This window comes from Heptranchias perlo, chromosome 11, assembly GCF_035084215.1.
Source record: "Heptranchias perlo isolate sHepPer1 chromosome 11, sHepPer1.hap1, whole genome shotgun sequence".
Taxonomy (NCBI): domain Eukaryota; kingdom Metazoa; phylum Chordata; class Chondrichthyes; order Hexanchiformes; family Hexanchidae; genus Heptranchias; species Heptranchias perlo.
In genome coordinates, this window is record NC_090335.1 from 27,078,029 (window position 1) to 27,095,003 (window position 16,975).

The 16,975-nt window shown below is 44.7% G+C and overlaps 1 long non-coding RNA gene across 1 annotated transcript in view; it reads right to left on the bottom strand.

Annotated features, from left to right (window-relative positions):
* The window catches only part of LOC137326912 (uncharacterized), a 35,546-nt gene extending 23,143 nt beyond the window's left edge, over positions 1 to 12,403 (bottom strand). The window contains exon 1 of the long non-coding RNA XR_010964294.1: positions 12,204 to 12,403. This is a non-coding gene — a long non-coding RNA (uncharacterized lncRNA). The remainder of the gene's footprint in view (positions 1 to 12,203) is intronic.
* Between the last annotated feature and the right edge of the window lie 4,572 nt (positions 12,404 to 16,975).

Sequence of the window (16,975 nt, forward strand, 5' to 3'; positions counted from 1 at the left end):
CAATGCATTCATCGGTTGGCCACATCACCATCACTCACTCACGTGTCTGTACTTTCTCCCCTTATAGAAGAAGAGAACGCAGAATGAACGGGAGAGGACGAGGACCAGAGGGGGGCCGCAACAGACCGTCATCCTCACAGACGCAGAACAGGAGGCGCTGGAGCTGAGCCGCACCCTCAAGTGCCTGTCCATCGGCACACACAATATGAATTGATGTTAACATGCCTTGCCATCTTCAGCACCTCAGTATGCTCATCGCAACATGACACATCTGTGATTATGCTTAATGTTACATAGGAACATAGGAACAGGAGTAGGCCATTCAGCCCCTCGTGCCTGCTCCGCCATTTGATAAGATCATGGCTGATCTGTGATCTAGCTCCATATCCATGGGCCTTTGGCCCATATCCCTTAATACCTTTGGTTGCCAAAAAGCTATCTATCTCAGATTTAAACTTAGCAATTGAGCTAGTATCCATATCCGTCTGCGGAAGAGAGTTCCAAACTTCTACCACCCTTTTGTGTGTAGAAATGTTTTCTAATCTCACTCCTGAAAGGTCTGGCTCTAATTTTTAGACCGTGCCCCCTACTCCTAGAATCCCCAACCAGCGGAAATAGTTTCTCTCTATCCAACCTATCCGTTCCCCTTAATATCTTATAAACTTCGATCAGATCACCCCTTCACCTTCTAAACTCTAGAGAATACACCCCCAATTTGTGCAATCTCTCCTTGTAACTTAACCCTTCTGTTCTGTTACAGGGCCTTCAGCGACCGCTGTGATGGCAGAGCGCAATTCCTCAGAGGACTTGCCGGCCTCTGAGGGTACACCGTCATATCTGAGAGAGCCATCCACCAGCACAGATACTCACAACTTGGTGGGTCCTAGTCCGCAGATAGTTGGGGTCGCACATGGTGAGTTACCACACAAGAGAGCATGAGCAAACACTGGTGGCAGGGGCAGCTGTGGAGAGTCCGCGTCGGTGGGAGCACTCCTCTCCAGGCTCTGCTCAGCTGGACACAGATGCTGAACCCTGGGGGCCATCCTTTAAAAGGAGAATGATCGAGGGGCAGCAGCACATTTGCGAGGTGCTGGAACAGGTGCCACGTGCACTCTCCACAATCGTGCAGAGGATGGTGGCACAGGTACAGGAGGGAATCTCTGAGATACTGTCACAGGGACGTGAGTGCATCTCTGAGATAGTGTCATGGGTAAGTGCGGGAATGTCTGCGATGGAGGGAAGGCTAGCCTCCACGGAGCTTCAAATACGGCTCACAAATGAGTCCATTCAGGCCCTGACAACGGCCATTTGGATTCAGGGTGAACAACATTCTGTCACCTTAAACAGGCAGGCAGATACAGTAGCACTGGCTTTACAAGGCTTCACACATGTCCTCCATACTGTCATCCAGCAGGGTGTAGGAGTGGTGTGGGTGTGGCCCAGGGAAGGGATGATGGCAAAATGGAACATGGAAGTGGGGATGCCACTCAAAGCGCCCCCACGTCTCACCCGCTGCCCCCCTCTCAACCAGCACCCGCAATGCTGCCTCCTCTCCAGGTGGCCGAGTCTGCCCCTGCACAGGTGCAGGTGGAGCAGTCTTTGGAGGGGCCCTCACGGGCACCGAAACTCAGAGGGCATAGGCCCAAAGCATCTAATCGGTCAGGGCATGAATAAGAGCAACCTGTCACTACCTCTGCTGCAGCCACAGGGGATGCACCACGTAGTAGTAGTTGAAAGCGATGGGCGAAGGTTTTGTGAGCACGAAGGGGATGCACAAGGATGTTTGACGGTTGGTCAAATTTTTTATTTATATTAGCTTTTTGTTAAACTCACATTAAATATTATTATTGTCACCACTACTGCCACGTCTTGGCCATTTTAGACTGGCTTCTGTAATAAGGCCCTTTAATGAGTTTCACCATGAACGCCCACACTTGATGCCACCCATTGGGTCACTCTACAGTGGGTGTAGTTGCAGGACTGTTTTGTGCAGGGCGGGCGGGGGGGCGCTGTTGTGGGTGCTGCTCTATCCAGGTGGTGTGAGGACTGGACTCCTCACAATGTCTGATGTTATGAGAGCCGTTCACATATCAGCGACTCCCTGGCCTCATGAGCAGCCAGGTGAGCCGCTGTTCTGCCCATGGGTTGCTCCACCCCCTCCTCCTCCTCCAATGTGGGTGGCAGATGTGGATGGGGCCTCCTCAAGCGGCACCCTGTTGTGCCCTGTTAATGCGTCCCACGTATTGAAGCGCTCCCCAGAACGATCAAAGCACCTGAAGCGGATCTTGAGCAGCCCTATAGCATGCTCAATTGTAGACCTGGTAGCGATGTGGCTGTCGTTATATCCACGCTGTTGCTCGGTGATGGGGTTCCTCAGAGGTGTCTTGAGCTAAGAGTGCAGGGGGTATCCCTTGTCCCCGAGGAGCCAGCCCTTACGGGTGTTTGGTGCATGGAAGAGGGGCGGGATGTTGGATTCCCGGAGGATGAAAGAATCGCAGCAGCTGCCAGGGTATCTGGTGCATACGTGAAGGAATCTCTTGTTGGTGGTCACAAACGAGCTGAGTGTTGATGGAGTGATAGCCCTTCCTGTAGATGAACAGTCCTGGCTCGTGTGGAGGTGCCCGTATTGCTATATGGGTGCAATCGATTACACCCTGCACCCGTGGGAAGCCAGCCACAGCATGGAATCCAACCACCCTCTCCATCTGGCTGAGGTCACCCATGGGGAAGTTGACGTAGTGCGAGGCCCTGTGAAACAAGCCGTCAGTGACTTGCCTTATGCACTTGTGTGCAGACGACTGAGAGACCCCGGCAATGTCCCCGGTGGCACCCCGAAATGATCCGGAGGCGAAGAAGTTGAGGGCAGTGGTGACTTTGACAGCGACAGGAAAGAAGATGCTGCTTGGCCCAGCCGGGAGCAGCTTGGCATGAAGGAGGCTGCAGATGTCTGCGACTACCTGGGGACTGACTCTTAGCCTCCGTATGCACTGCTCCTCAGAGAGGTCCAGGAAGCTGAGTCTCGTTCTGTAGACCCTGTGGCGAGGGTACTGCCTCCTGCAATGTCGCTCTCTCTGTTGTTGCCCTCCGTGCTCTTGTGCAGGTGCCTGTGGCGCAGCACTGCGTGTGGAGCTCCGTGTGGCGGAGGTGAACGCCATGCCTGGCGAGGCTGGTGATGTTGCTCGTCCTCGGATGAAGTGGTGAATGCAGCCATGGCGACCCCCCCATCCTGACGGTGTGAGTTTGAGGGGGTTCGCAAAGTAGTCAAATATGTTCGAACAGCAGAGTTTTGGGTGGAAAGTGAGAATTTTGAGTGAAAAGACAAAGGTTTTGCAGCCAAACCTTTGTCTGAAGTGACAGAGTGCCCTGCTGCAATAAATGACATTTTCTCCCCACCTGTCAAATAATCATTTGCATCTCCCACTGGCTGCTGGCTGAAATACATCTGTTGCGACAGGGAATGTTTCCCACAGCACGGGAAACACGCTGAGGATGCTTCAAAATTGCACCCCTACCAAAATGTCAAGTCAATCAAGTAGTTCAAATACCTCAACTATCTGAGGAGGACCATCTAATTGCCGGTGGGACTTCTGCATCCGGGAGGCGCGCACACCTGGACACGTCACTGGGGAACTCGGCAGTCAGCGAGTTGGAGCTGGGCTCTGAACCCGCTCAGCATTTCAGTGATTTTCAGAGCCCCCACCCCCAACGCACCCGCTCCTTCATCCGAAAATCGGCCCCCTGATATTGGGCAAGCAGTCCAACAGCAGAAAGGCAGTGGAGGGGTCAGTAGATTTAATGAAGAATAGAGCTGGGTGTCATCGACTTGCAATAGAAACTGACCCCATTGCTTCGGATAAAGTCACCAACGAGCAGCATGTAGATGAAGAAAAGAGTAGTGCCAAGAATGAATAACCTTGGACAACTCTGAAGGTGACGATGTGGGGATGGGAAGGCCAGCAGTTGCTGGAGATGCTCTGGCTATGATTAGATAAGTAACATTTGAACCAATTGAGGGCAATTCAGTAGATCACAACAAGGGAGGAGGGGTGTTGGAGGAGGACCATGTGATTGACTGTGTCGAAGACAACAGAGAGGTCAAGCAGGATGAGAAGGGATGATGCAATATGGTCACAGTTAGTGCGAATATCATTCATGACTTGGTTCGGTCCATTTTGGTTCTGTGGGACGGGTGGAACGCTGATTGAAGGGATTCAAACAGGGAGCTACGGTACAGGTGGGAGATGACAACACATTTGAGGACCTTGGAGAGGAAAAGTAGGTTGAAAAGGGGATAGTAATTAGCGAGAACAGAGTGGTCGAGGATTTTTTTTTGAGGAGAGGGTGATTATAACAATTTTGAAAGATAGAGAACAGTGCCAGAGGAGATGGAACTATTTATTATATTGGCTAAAGTGTGGGGCCAGGAAAGAAGGTTGGGTGATCTGGAATTTAGTGGAAATGGGGTTGAGGGAGCAGCGGGTAGGTCTCAGAGAGGCTGAAAGGGGGTTAATGGGAATGAAACTAGAGAGATAACTCACTGGGAACTGGTTGAGACTGCCCAACCATATTACAGCCATAAACACCAAAGACAGGAAGAATTTTTAATTTCATCCATTACTTTTCTGCATTCTAGAATTAGTTTCAACTCTTTTAGGAACTATATTCCAATAGTATGATGATGAACATTTTCCAATAGAAACTCAAACATTACAAGAACAAAATGTTGACAAGGGTTTTACATGTAATATTACATCTCAGACACAAAATACCTTACAACAGAACATGCAAACTGTACAAGTTGAGCCAGTGGGTGGAGGAGGAGACCTTTCTCCTATTCGTAAGGGCTGGATTTCAGCAAATGGCACCAGGAAGTGAAAGGACAGTGAAAGCTACTGCACCACCCACTCCTGGCACAGCAAGTTGTTGTGTATTCCGTGGGTGAAGGAGGCTGCATACCTCACAAGATGAAATATTCAGAAGCTTCATTTTTATGTCGTGTATCATCTTCTTTTGTTAAAAACATAAAATAAATTTACATTTAATAGTCCAGATTTGATCTAGCAGGGCGCCTTTTTATCCTGTGTGGAGACAAGTACTGCGAGGTAGCATTGTAGTTGTCATGGTAACAGTAAGATTCTCGCCTGGAGTACGGAGTACAATTCTGGTCATTGTACTATAGTGAGGACACCCTGGCTTTGGAAAGGATAATCGCAGGCTATTTAACCCAGGTTCCTGTTGGCCTTCTTTACTGCTGGTGATGATTTCAGCAAGCTATCCACCAGCACCTTCAGATCCCCCTCCTGTACTGTGGCCTGTAGTCGAATGTCATTCATTTTATATTCCCACTGCTTATTCCTTTCCACAGTCTCATCACCATTCATTTGTCTACATTAAATTGCACCTTCAATGCCACTTGTCAGCCCAACCACCTGAGTATCATGAGAGAGATTGTATCATTCCTGAAAGGCGACTAATAGGATACTGAAGATTAGGCACCTGAGCTGGGTGGGATTGAAGAAGCTGGGAATGTTTACACTGGGAAAAAGGCGGCTCAAGGATGATCTAGTAGTTCTCAAGATTCTAAAGGGTATAAACTAAACCCTAATAAACATAACCACAAACATTGTAACCAGGAGCCACAGACTCAAGCTCAGATAAAAGTTGGATAAACAGGAGCTAATGATGGCAGATTGAAGTAGCAGCTGAATAGTTTTTAGTGAGGAAGCAATTGAGGGTGTAAGAGACAGGGTACAGAATGGTTGTCGCATTTCAGGATTTGTGATTTTTTTTTCTTTTCACAGAACAGATTTTGGGATTGAGTTAGGTTCAAAGTGAATTTATACGCAGACCGCACGAATTGAACATGAGTATTGAAACCAGATGGGCCAGTTTGTGGAAATCACAAATAAAACAATGGTGGTCAATTGTCTCATCCCAGGGCCATTGTCCAGGATGGTTCCCATTCATCTTGAAAACAGCTGCCTTTGATTCGCACCCCGACAGGGAGGAGAGGTAGCTGATTCTGTTGACAGGCCTACTGGTGAATCACTGTAGGGAGGAAGTCAGCGTCTCAACCCACATTTTGGCAGGGAACACAAAGAGCCAGATGGGCAGTCAGGTTTTAAACAAGGGATCGCAATGTGTAGGCCTCGGTCCCACAGCTGCAAGTTAGAAGGTCAAAGGTCAGATTATGCAGTTAGAAAATGCAGGTGGTGGCACATGTGAAAGACACAAATTATCCAGTTCTGATTACAAGGGGGCCCTATTGTTACACCTCTGGGTCATGGCAGCGCATAATTAGATACTGGGCAGTACGGGCAGACAGCTGCTAGACTGCTGCAGCTGTGAATAGCATCACTGTACCTGAGAAAATATCTGAGGCAGACACTAAGCTTGTAACAACGGTATTTTTTGAACTTTGGGAATAGACAGATGCACCTCAAATACCTTTTCCGATCTTGTGCAATTCTTTGTTCCTGCTTGAAGGAACAAAGGCCTTAAGGTGTTTGGATTCTAAGTCTGTCTGGAGAACAGCAGGCAGTATTCTAAGCCTATCTCCCTTGCCTTGCATTTCATGCTATTAGAAGCCAGCATGACAGAGCTGGATTGTTACACCACCTCAGGTGTATAGTACAAGGATATTTCGCTTCTTGTTACCAATGGCACAGAAAGCTCAACGGCAGAGTCCTAGGCCCAACCATCTTCAGCTGCTTCATCAATGACCTTCCCTCCATCATAAGGTCAGAAATGGGGATGTTCGCTGATGATTGCACAGTGTTCAGTTCCACTCGCAACCCCTCAGATAATGAAGCAGTCTGTGCCCGCATACAGCAAGACCTGGACAACATCCAGGCTTCGGCCGATAAGTGGCAAGTAACATTTGCGCCAGATAAGTGCCAGGCAATGACTATCTCCAACAAGAGGGAGTCTAACCACCTCCCCTTGACATTCAATGGCATTACCATCGCCAAATCCCCCACCATCAACATCCTGGGGGTCACCATTGACCAGAAACTTAACTGGACCAGCCATATAAATACTGTGGCTACAAGAGCAGGTCAGAGGCTGGGTACTCTACGGCGAGTGATTCCCCACCATCTACAAGGCACAAGTCAGGAGTGTGATGGAATACTCTCCAGTTGCCTGGATGAGTGCAGCTCCAACAACACTCAAGAAGCTCGACACCATCCAGGACAAAGCAGCCCGCTTGATTGGCACCCCATCCACCAACCTAAACATTCACTCCCTTCACCACCGGCGCACTGTGGCTGCAGTGTGTACCATCCACAGGATGCATTGCAGCAACTCGCCAAGGCTTCTTCAACAGCACCTTCCAAACCCGCGACCTCTACCACCTAGAAGGACAAGGGCAGCAGGCACATGGGAACAACACCACCTGCACGTTCCCCTCCAAGTCACACACCATCCCGACTTGGAAATATATCGCCGTTCCTTCGTCGTCGCTAGGTCAAAATCCTGGAACTCCCTTCCTAACAGCACTGTGAGAGAACCTTCACCACACGGACTGCAGCGGTTCAAGAAGGCGGCTCACCACCACCTTATCAAGGGCAATTAGGGATGGGCAATAAATGCTGGCCTTGTCAGCGACGCCCACATCCCATGAACAAATTTTTAAAAAAAGATATTCGGCATCATTTACTATGACAACAACTAGCGCTCACTGCTAACAAGATCCAGCACACAGCTCTTTGAATCGCAGAATCTGTTTTACGTGCCAGTAGCTTGCAAATGTAGTTCCATTCGGGTTGTTATCTAACATACATGGGAATAAATTTCTTATTCCAATATCGCATTCCGTCCAACAAAAGCTGTGTATAGAACTGTGGAATAATTATTTAGTGTTATTGACCAGATCATTTCTGTGAATTTGTCTATGTCTATAGACCACAACATTTGGAATTAGTTTACCAATTGCTAATGTTCAAGCTGGTACCTCAAGGGACTGATTCTGTTCTTGGCCCAGAGCCTCAGCATTAAGTTGAACAATGTGCAAGTTAACATTTGCTGAACCTGCCTGTATCACTGGCTGCAGCTAATTAACACAAGGTGGGTGAGCACCAGACATGATTCATATCTCCTATTTGGCACTTGCCCATTAGGGGTGGGAGTTAGTTTGCTGTTACAGGCCTTAAAAAAACCTTCAGCAGTTTAAAAAAGAGGCACTTGTTTTTTTTTGGAATTTGGCTGCTGTTATCCTTGAAGCAGCAGAGGAAAAGGTTTGTGAGCAGTCATGGCAACAGCAGGGCACCAGAGTTTGCGAATAAAGCCATAAAAGTCTTGCTGCAGCAAGTATAGCAGAGGAGGGCTGTCTCATTTTCCTCCGATTGCCGGTGGGCCAGCCGAAGGTTGGGTCAGAGATCACTGATCACGTTAATGCCAACATAACTGTCAAAACGACCCGGACTTAGTGTTGGAAAATGTTCATTGACCTCACCAGAAGCAGCAAGGTAGGATATTGTGCCGTGGCCTCGTAGTAATGCAGTACAGCAACTATTACTGGTATGAACGATTACCTCCTACCCACCCATACATAGACCACAAGTGATTGGAAAAGTGGCCGGCAACATAGGTAAGTAATAAAAAAAAATTGTAAATAAAAACCCTTCCTGTGGAGCCAGGAGGATTCCACCGACTCCACAGGAGTTGCAATTGAGAACGGGCTCACACTAATTCCTAGGCCAGAAGGTCATAGGTTCAAGCCCCACTCCAGCATTGGAGCTCATAATCTGGGCAATACTGAGGGAGAGCTGCAATGGCCGAAATGCTGATTTCACATCATATATCACCTGAGACCCGTCTGCCTGTTCATGTTGATGTAAAAGATCCCAAGGCATTATTTGAGGAAGAGCAGTGAAGTTCTCCCCGAGGTCCTAGCCAATATTTATCCCTCAACCAATATCACCAAAACAGATTAACTGGTTATTTATCTCATTTGATGTTTGTGGGACCTTGTTGCGTTTAAATTGGTTGCCTACACAGCAATACTTTAGAAGCAATTATTGGCTGTGAAGCACTTTGAGATGTCTGGAGGATGCAAAAAGCACAATATAAATGCAAGTTCTATCTTTCTTACTTACGGAGAGGTAACTGTGTGTAAGTACCACAGCTACCACTTGGTGTGTGGGTTCATAACCACATAGTAATTACAGACTGCACAGTCTGCAATGTGAAACCAAACAGAGCCATGAATACAACTGTGTCCCTGAGTCTACAGGTGCCACTCAGAAAAACACTAATACCGGGTTTCACCGCCACTAAAATGTTCCCACCACACCTGTGTGAACTTGGCACGTGCTTCTGGTAATCACACAAAACCAGGCTGCAAGGAGGGAAAACTGCAACTAAGCAGAGAATAGCAAAGCACTATGGGACAAGAGGCCGAAAGATAAATCCAACTTTACTATTCTTTTTAAAATTTGAAAATGTTAATGCGCATTTAGAGAGGGAACTGACTCCTGGAATTTCTGCTGCTGTGTACAGAATTGCCGAACAAAGTGGCAGTTTTGACAACTCATTATGCTGGAAATCTAACCACTACCTCGGTACATGAATCTAAAATAGTAGGGTGTTGGATGGGGTGGGGGGGGGGGGAAGTATTAATTCCCGGGTGGGACTCGCTGATTGGGTGAGCGGCCGACCTCCCCAGGAGCAGTAGCGGGAGGTCCGGCCGATTTTAATGGCAGGACGGTTGGCCGGAGGGAGGGGCTGCCTGCCAGTACTTAGGTGAGAGTCGCGGGACGGGGGGGGGGGCGGTTTTCAGCAGGGTCCCATGGGTGGGAAGCGGGGCAATCGGAAGTTACGCCTAAAATTACCCCCGTTCGTGCACCCCAGATTTCCTGCCAATCTCATTAGCATACTCGGGAATGCAAAAATTGGTGTAAACAAGTAGAAATCAGCGTAAACGATCGGGGCCCGAAGAAAGCACCAAACTCACACCATATATACTTTCTATAAGTGTGAAGATTAAGTTTCTCACCATTATTCATGCACAGCACGTTTAAGAACATGCAATTGTGGAAGCTTTTCGATTACTAATGTGACTTATACTGATGCCACAAAAATACATTAAAAGAAGCAAAAAATATAGAGCAGGTATCAGAGAGGATAAAGTAATTTTAAATGGCTTAAATAAAATTGCAATAAAACACCAGAAAAATTACTGAGCCTAAAATTCTGGAGGTAATTTTAAACCTGTTCTGAACCAACGTAACTGCAGGAACTCTGTGTGTACAGCTCTCTTAGCTTGGGGTAGGAGCCATTACGAATGGGTCGTGATGTGTTCGGGCGCAGGGATTCATAGACGGCCGTAAAAGAGTGAGGAAATCCAGGCCTTTTGTAATTATGGGAATTTGCTTTATGGGCCAATTACGAGTGTCTCCGGGCACAAGTGCACAGGAAATTCCTTGGGGGCAATTTTAATTTAAAAATGGGAAAACCGACCCCAATCCCCCCCACTTCCGGTTTTAATGGAGTTAGGTCGGAGGGTGGACGACCAATCTGCTCTTAAGTCACTAAAATATTTTAAGGAAGCTGTGTGCCTCCATTTTAACTGATCTTTTTTATTTTTAACTTCTGCAGGCCAGGATTCCGGGCCTTGGGAAACCTGGTAGATGAAAGGATGCAGGAAGGGCCGGGTCCATGAGGTAAATGTCTTTATTGCACTGCTTGTGGGCCAGGAGGAGCAGGTGTGCTTCATCCCTGGCCCACCAACCTTATCTTTTAAACATCCTGCTATCGTAGGGATCCCATGTTAAGTCATAGGAGCCTGATTAACATATATTATAATTAGGCTCCATACGGAGTGGGCCACACAACCCCACGAGCCTGTTCCACTGGCATGACTGAGTAATGCTGGTGAAAAGTTTGAATATTAAAATAGCAAGGTTATCGATGCAGCAATCGACCAATAAGGCAACGTTATTTAGCCTCAGGGATAAACCAGCGGGACTTCCCTCCCCGATCTCCCACTGTAAATTTGACCATCTGCGCAAAGTTACAGCAAGAGATGGGGTCAACACCCGTGGAAATTTTACCCCAGTGTCAACTGTAGGTGTCCTTCTTTCCTGTGATTCTCGGCACTAGACGAATAGTCAAGCAAAGAAAGTCACCCTCACTCACGGTAGTTTCATTAATCAAAAGTAATTATTTATTGATATAATTCAATAGGAGTGAGGAGGATGCAAAGAGGCTTCAAGGTGATTTAGACAAGTTGAGTGAGTGGCAGATGCAGTATAACGTGGATAAATGTGAAGTTATCGGTTTCAGAAGGAAAAACAGAAAGGCAGACTATTATTTAAATAGTGATAGATTGGGAAATGTTGATGTACAAAGGGACCTGGGTGTCCTTGTACACCAGTCACTGAAAGCAAACATGCAGGTGCAGCAAGCAGTTAGGAAGGCAAATGGTATGTTGGCCTTCATTGCAAGAAGATTTGAGTACAGGAGCAAGGATGCCTTACTCAGTTATACAGGGCCTTGGTGAGACCAGACCTGGAGTATTGTGTGCAGTTTTGGTCTCCTTACCTAAGAGAGGATATACTTGCCATAGAGGGAGTGCAACGAAGGCTCACCAGACTGATTCCTGGGATGGCAGGACTGTTGTGTGAGGAGAGATTGGGTCGACCAGGCTTGTATTCACTAGAGTTTAGAAGAATGAGAGGGGATCTCATTGAAGCGTATAAAATTCTGACGGGGCTAGACAGACTGGATGCAGGGAGGATATTTCCCCTGGCTGGGGGGGTCTAGAACGAGGGGTCACAGACTCAGGATACAGGGTAGGACATTTAGGACTGAGATGAGGAGAAGTTTCTTCACTCAGAGGGTGGTGAACTTGTGGAATTCTCTACCACAGAAGGCTGTGGAGGCCAAGTCACTGAATATATTTAAGAAGGAGCTAGATAGATTTCTAGACACAGAAGGCATCAAGGGGTATGGGGAGAGAGCATGAATATGGTATTGAGATAGAGGATCAGCCATGATCATATTGAATGGCGGAGCAGCCTCGAAGGGCCGAATGGCCTACTCCTGCTCCTGTTCCTATGTTTCATACAAGCATTCATTAAGCAAAATCAAACCAACATAAGCCCTTTGCTCTACCATTATATACTTAATAATTCACAATGTTGTAATTTAATGATTTAAGAATTCATACACACATCAGGCAAATCATTAACACATATAACCTTAAACCAAGGATTTTTCATCAAGGCCTGAAGGTGATAAGCTGTTCAGCACATAAGATCCTTTCCTTCTTGCCCAATGTTCGACTGCAGTGTACGTGGTTCCTTTCGACTGCCATGTGGTGGAGAGACTGTTCTTCTCTCAAGGTCTTCTTTATATATTGTTTTTACCAATAGGATGTAGCATTGGGGGAGTGATATTCTTTTTGTCCAATCGCTCCCTGTTGCTATGCCTTAATTATTAACATACCTCAATGATTGACAGCTTAGGCTTTGATCATGTGACTGGAATGTGTAGACCCTTTGATGTAGAAAAGACCATGTGCTCAAACCATGGAATGTGGGAGCTGCTTCACTCCCTTTTATTTAAGGCCTTTCATGTAGCGATAGCCCCTTTCATTTCTATACGCAGACATTCTTAATGGTCCTGATGTCTCCAATTTTGATTGGTTTCAAATCCGTTCCTTATACCATTTGCTTCTATAATATACCATATGTTGGATGCAGCACTATTTGATGTTTTACAAATCCCAGTTCTTTGAACAGATTACCAGAGAGATGTAAGAGCCCTCATGCCTTTCACGCCTATCATTGCTTTCCCGATATATAGCTTGTTGTAAACAACCTTTTATGTATGCAACATGTTAACTTCTCTCATATTATCCCCTGCAGCAGTGAAAAGCTTGCGTTTCCAAAAGCCTATGTGTTTTAAAAGCCTGACAACCCTTTAAGCTCAATAGTGTGTGCATGTGTGTGTGTGTGTGTGATGTCTTCAATCTCGAAACTCATACTCTCCAATGCCATCAGTGTCATTGAAGGTAAAACAGGATTTGCAAGAACACAGTTTACTACTGTACTGTGTTTGCAGGTTTTCAAAAGTCTTTGTAAAAGGGGCAGTTAACCCTTTCCTTCAAATATCTTTTGTTAGAGGTTTGGAACCCCACAATCCCTCCAAATGGGTCTGTCAAATCTTTTGACTGAGCTACTTCATATCTTGAGCATTATCCTTGGCTGTTAGGTTTCTATCAATGATTCCTGTTTAGGATGGGTTTGCCAAGATATACACAAAAAGAATATTTCTCTTCCATGTTTTCTAATTAAATGTCACATTACACATAAGCAAATTATCATAACAAACATATTAAAGACATACTAATTATTTTGATCCAAGGGTTTTGTCTCACATTATACTCTATTTCCCACCACTCATGGTCTCTGAACTTTTGTACTTTTTGTTCAATAAGCGCATTTTAACCAGGTGGTGAACTGAAGCATGTGATCGTGCCAGTATGGACTTAAAACTTAAGGATAATGGAGAAATGAGGTGGCTAAAGGGTACTTGTAAAGCCTCCTCCTGTCAGGTGAGATTAACATGAATCTCAGTTACATTGCGTGGTCACATTGGCATGAGGGTATGATTCCCAACCTGAGTAATTTCCGTCTGGGTGAGAAAGAAAGGGGAACAGGTGATAGAACAGATGGTATTACCATACCTGAATGTAATGTCACTGGTGGCTATACAATACTGACCTTGGGTTTGATAGGTCACATGGGTACCAACCCATCTATTGATAACTTTCACCAGGCATTCAGGGTCCTCATCCCCCAAGGTGAACCCACAGGTAGACATATTCTGCTGGAGTATGTCACCTCGACAAATCCAGATCCCTGATACCAGTCTACAACAAGACAGGTCCACCCAATTCCATTCCCCGTCATGTTCCTTTACCAGATGTTTAGAGAAAGTAATGAGTTCTTTAAAGGTATCTCCCTCAAGTGTCCCCACTCACTGTACACTAAATACTTCCCTTGGCTTGTCCCGTATTTCAGATAATTCTATCAACAGTGGGAGAACCATTTTTCCCGTTGTGGTATTACATGGTTTCCAAAATCTGATATTCCATTCCATATCTTCTAGCCTTACATAGGTCATAGCCTGCTTCATACCACTCCCGTAAATGTTTATCAGTAACCCATTTTGGGATCTTGTTATTCTCTATATCATTCAATCCTTCATACATTTGGATACGTTTTGATCCTTATGCTCCTGATTACCTCCATTGATTGTCATTTACTCCTACCATTATTTGCTCCATGCCTTTTGTTATTCTAGCTATCGATACTGTACCCTGTTGGATTTCATACATCGGATCTCTATCCCTCTTATTCATGCCTTGTAAAATACCCTTCAGCTGTTTTTGCATTGATTCATCATGTTCCCATGTTGATTCAATATCTAACCTATTCCATGCTGAAGTGCCTGCAGTAGCCCCGATAGCTATGCATTCGGCTACATACCTTTTATTTATTTCATGGCCTGGCTTATGAGGTGGTGGTGGCCATTCTTGGTCTAAATCCCGACCTGCACTTTGTTGGTGAAAGTCATGTACTATTTCCTGCAACATTGCACTATATAATTTACTGTGGGCCTAATAACATAGTCCTGATAGAAAGGCTATCTCTGGTAAGGTTATCAACACTGGTACCAACTCATAATGGATATCATTACAAACTCCTTGCCGAGTCCGGATAATGACTATCTTATATCATTATATAACCATTCACGAGTTTCAAAAGTCATCAGACTGTTTATGGGCCCTGCGTTTAGGGTTGGGCAGGGTGGCTCCCTAGCCTCCATCCCAATTTCATTGCTAATTCAAAGGAACCCAACTCTGAATTTGGAAATCCAAATTTCTATGTCCCTCTTTAATTTAATTTCAATCCCTCTGATAGGTACCAGTGTTTAACTCTATCTTGATTGTTTCATTAATTAGTCGGTTTCTCTATGGAGCATGTGTCAGTGCCTTGATTAAAAGGCTTTCTCACTCTCCTGAGCCACATTAACCATTTCATCTCCCTCTGCAAGGTCCCAATGTCTCAGGTTGTGGCCAGGCTATCAAATGCAGTTTTCTCTTTGTCCATTATAGGCAAGGACACAAACATCTCTGAAGGAAAGCTATCAATTAATCATCTCATCTCATTTATGAGCTTTCTAGAGGAATTTTTACTGTCCAATATGATATTTACATTCACTATACATTTCCAACCTGGTCCAAGATATATTTAACACACTTTTGTTTATTTTACTAAACTCTTCTTGCATCTTTTATTTCCCCAGGATACCTTGAGTCCATTTTATCATTTCAAAATTATCCCAATTCTAGAGAGCAGTATTATTGGACTGCTAGGACTTGTCAATGGACAATTTTATTTTCCCAAAATACTCCCTCGGATACACAGCACTGAACAGGAATCACTTTGACGAGACTCCTTTTTGTTCCAAGTAAATTTGATCATCCCCTTAAATTTTAAATACATTTTCCCTTCTCAAGTGCTTGAACAGCAATTCATATCAATTGTCTTATCAATTTCATAAACAAATTATAACCAGGCTTAGTGGTTTTACAGTAGAGGCAGAAGTGCTTGTAATTACTTTTGAAAGTAACCCCCATATTTTCCCCTCCTCGAGCACTCTGTCTCGAAAAATAACAAATAACCCTGAATTGGTTAAAGCCGAGCCTTTAAGAGGCAACGTCTTAGTCCAAATGTCACCACGCTGTGACATTTATATCTGTTGTCTGCAGATAAGGCCTTAAATTCTTAAGGGCACTGGATTGCTTCCTGCACCAACACTTCTGTTGTCCCAAAAAACATAATTCCCTGTGTAAAAGAAAAGATAAACAGGAAATTCACTGTGGCTCTTCTTGAGAGACCAAGGGGTTAATTTGTCAATTCATGATTTCCTTCTATCACCCTGGGAAAATATCTACTTAAATTAAGAAACTTAAAAATGTTATATGCTTGACTAAAGCACTACAACAATAGCACTAAATGATCTATTTTAAAGAATAATCCCTTTAAACTAAAACAACCCAGAAAACCGAGAATGCCTAGTTGCTCTGTATCTCCCTCAAGTTTTCCTCTCTCTCTTGAAACTCATTAAAAGACAATAAAACTGCTTATGAGTCAGCAGATTAATATGCTGGAAGCTCAGGGGGTTGGGGATGAGTCAATCACAAAAGAAGTTTTTTTTAGCTGTAATCCCTTTAAAATAAAGTGCTTTGAAGAAGTTCAAATTGATCTTGTTTTAAAAAAAAAGTATTTTTGCTATTAGAACAGTGATAACTTGCACAAAGATCCTAGTACAATTACACTCTGGATAATAAATTTTAGCTTCTCTGACTTCCAATTTTCAAAACATGAGCCATGAAGGCACAAAAATTTTACCAATTTATATCCATCCTTTTCCACATCGTTCACCTGAGGAAGGAGGTAGCCTCCGAAAGCTTGTGAATTTAAAATAAAATTGCTGGACTATAACTTGGTGTTGTAAAATTGTTTACAATTGTCAACCCCAGTCCATCACCGGCATCTCCACATCATATCCATCCTTAGTGATAGAAAATCTGCTTATCAGCAGAAATCAATAGTATTTTCTTCTATTAACTTTAAATATTGTATGAAACAATTCTATAACACAATCCAACTATAGGATGCTTCTAGATCGTTATCATAGAGATAGCAGAGATTCTTTAATCACTTTTTTTCTCCAGTTATTTTGGTTTGACCACAATCATTCACAAGATCAAAGGGTCAGTTTGCTAACAGCTATCACATTTCACAACCAAGGTGATTAAACATATAGAATCACTTCAAATGTCTCAATATTTTAACATCAATTCATCCATAGAAACTTAAACTTCCAATCATTAAAACATTTAAGAAATTCAAAACCCCAATTTTTTATATGTATGATAATCTCATGTCTGGAATTA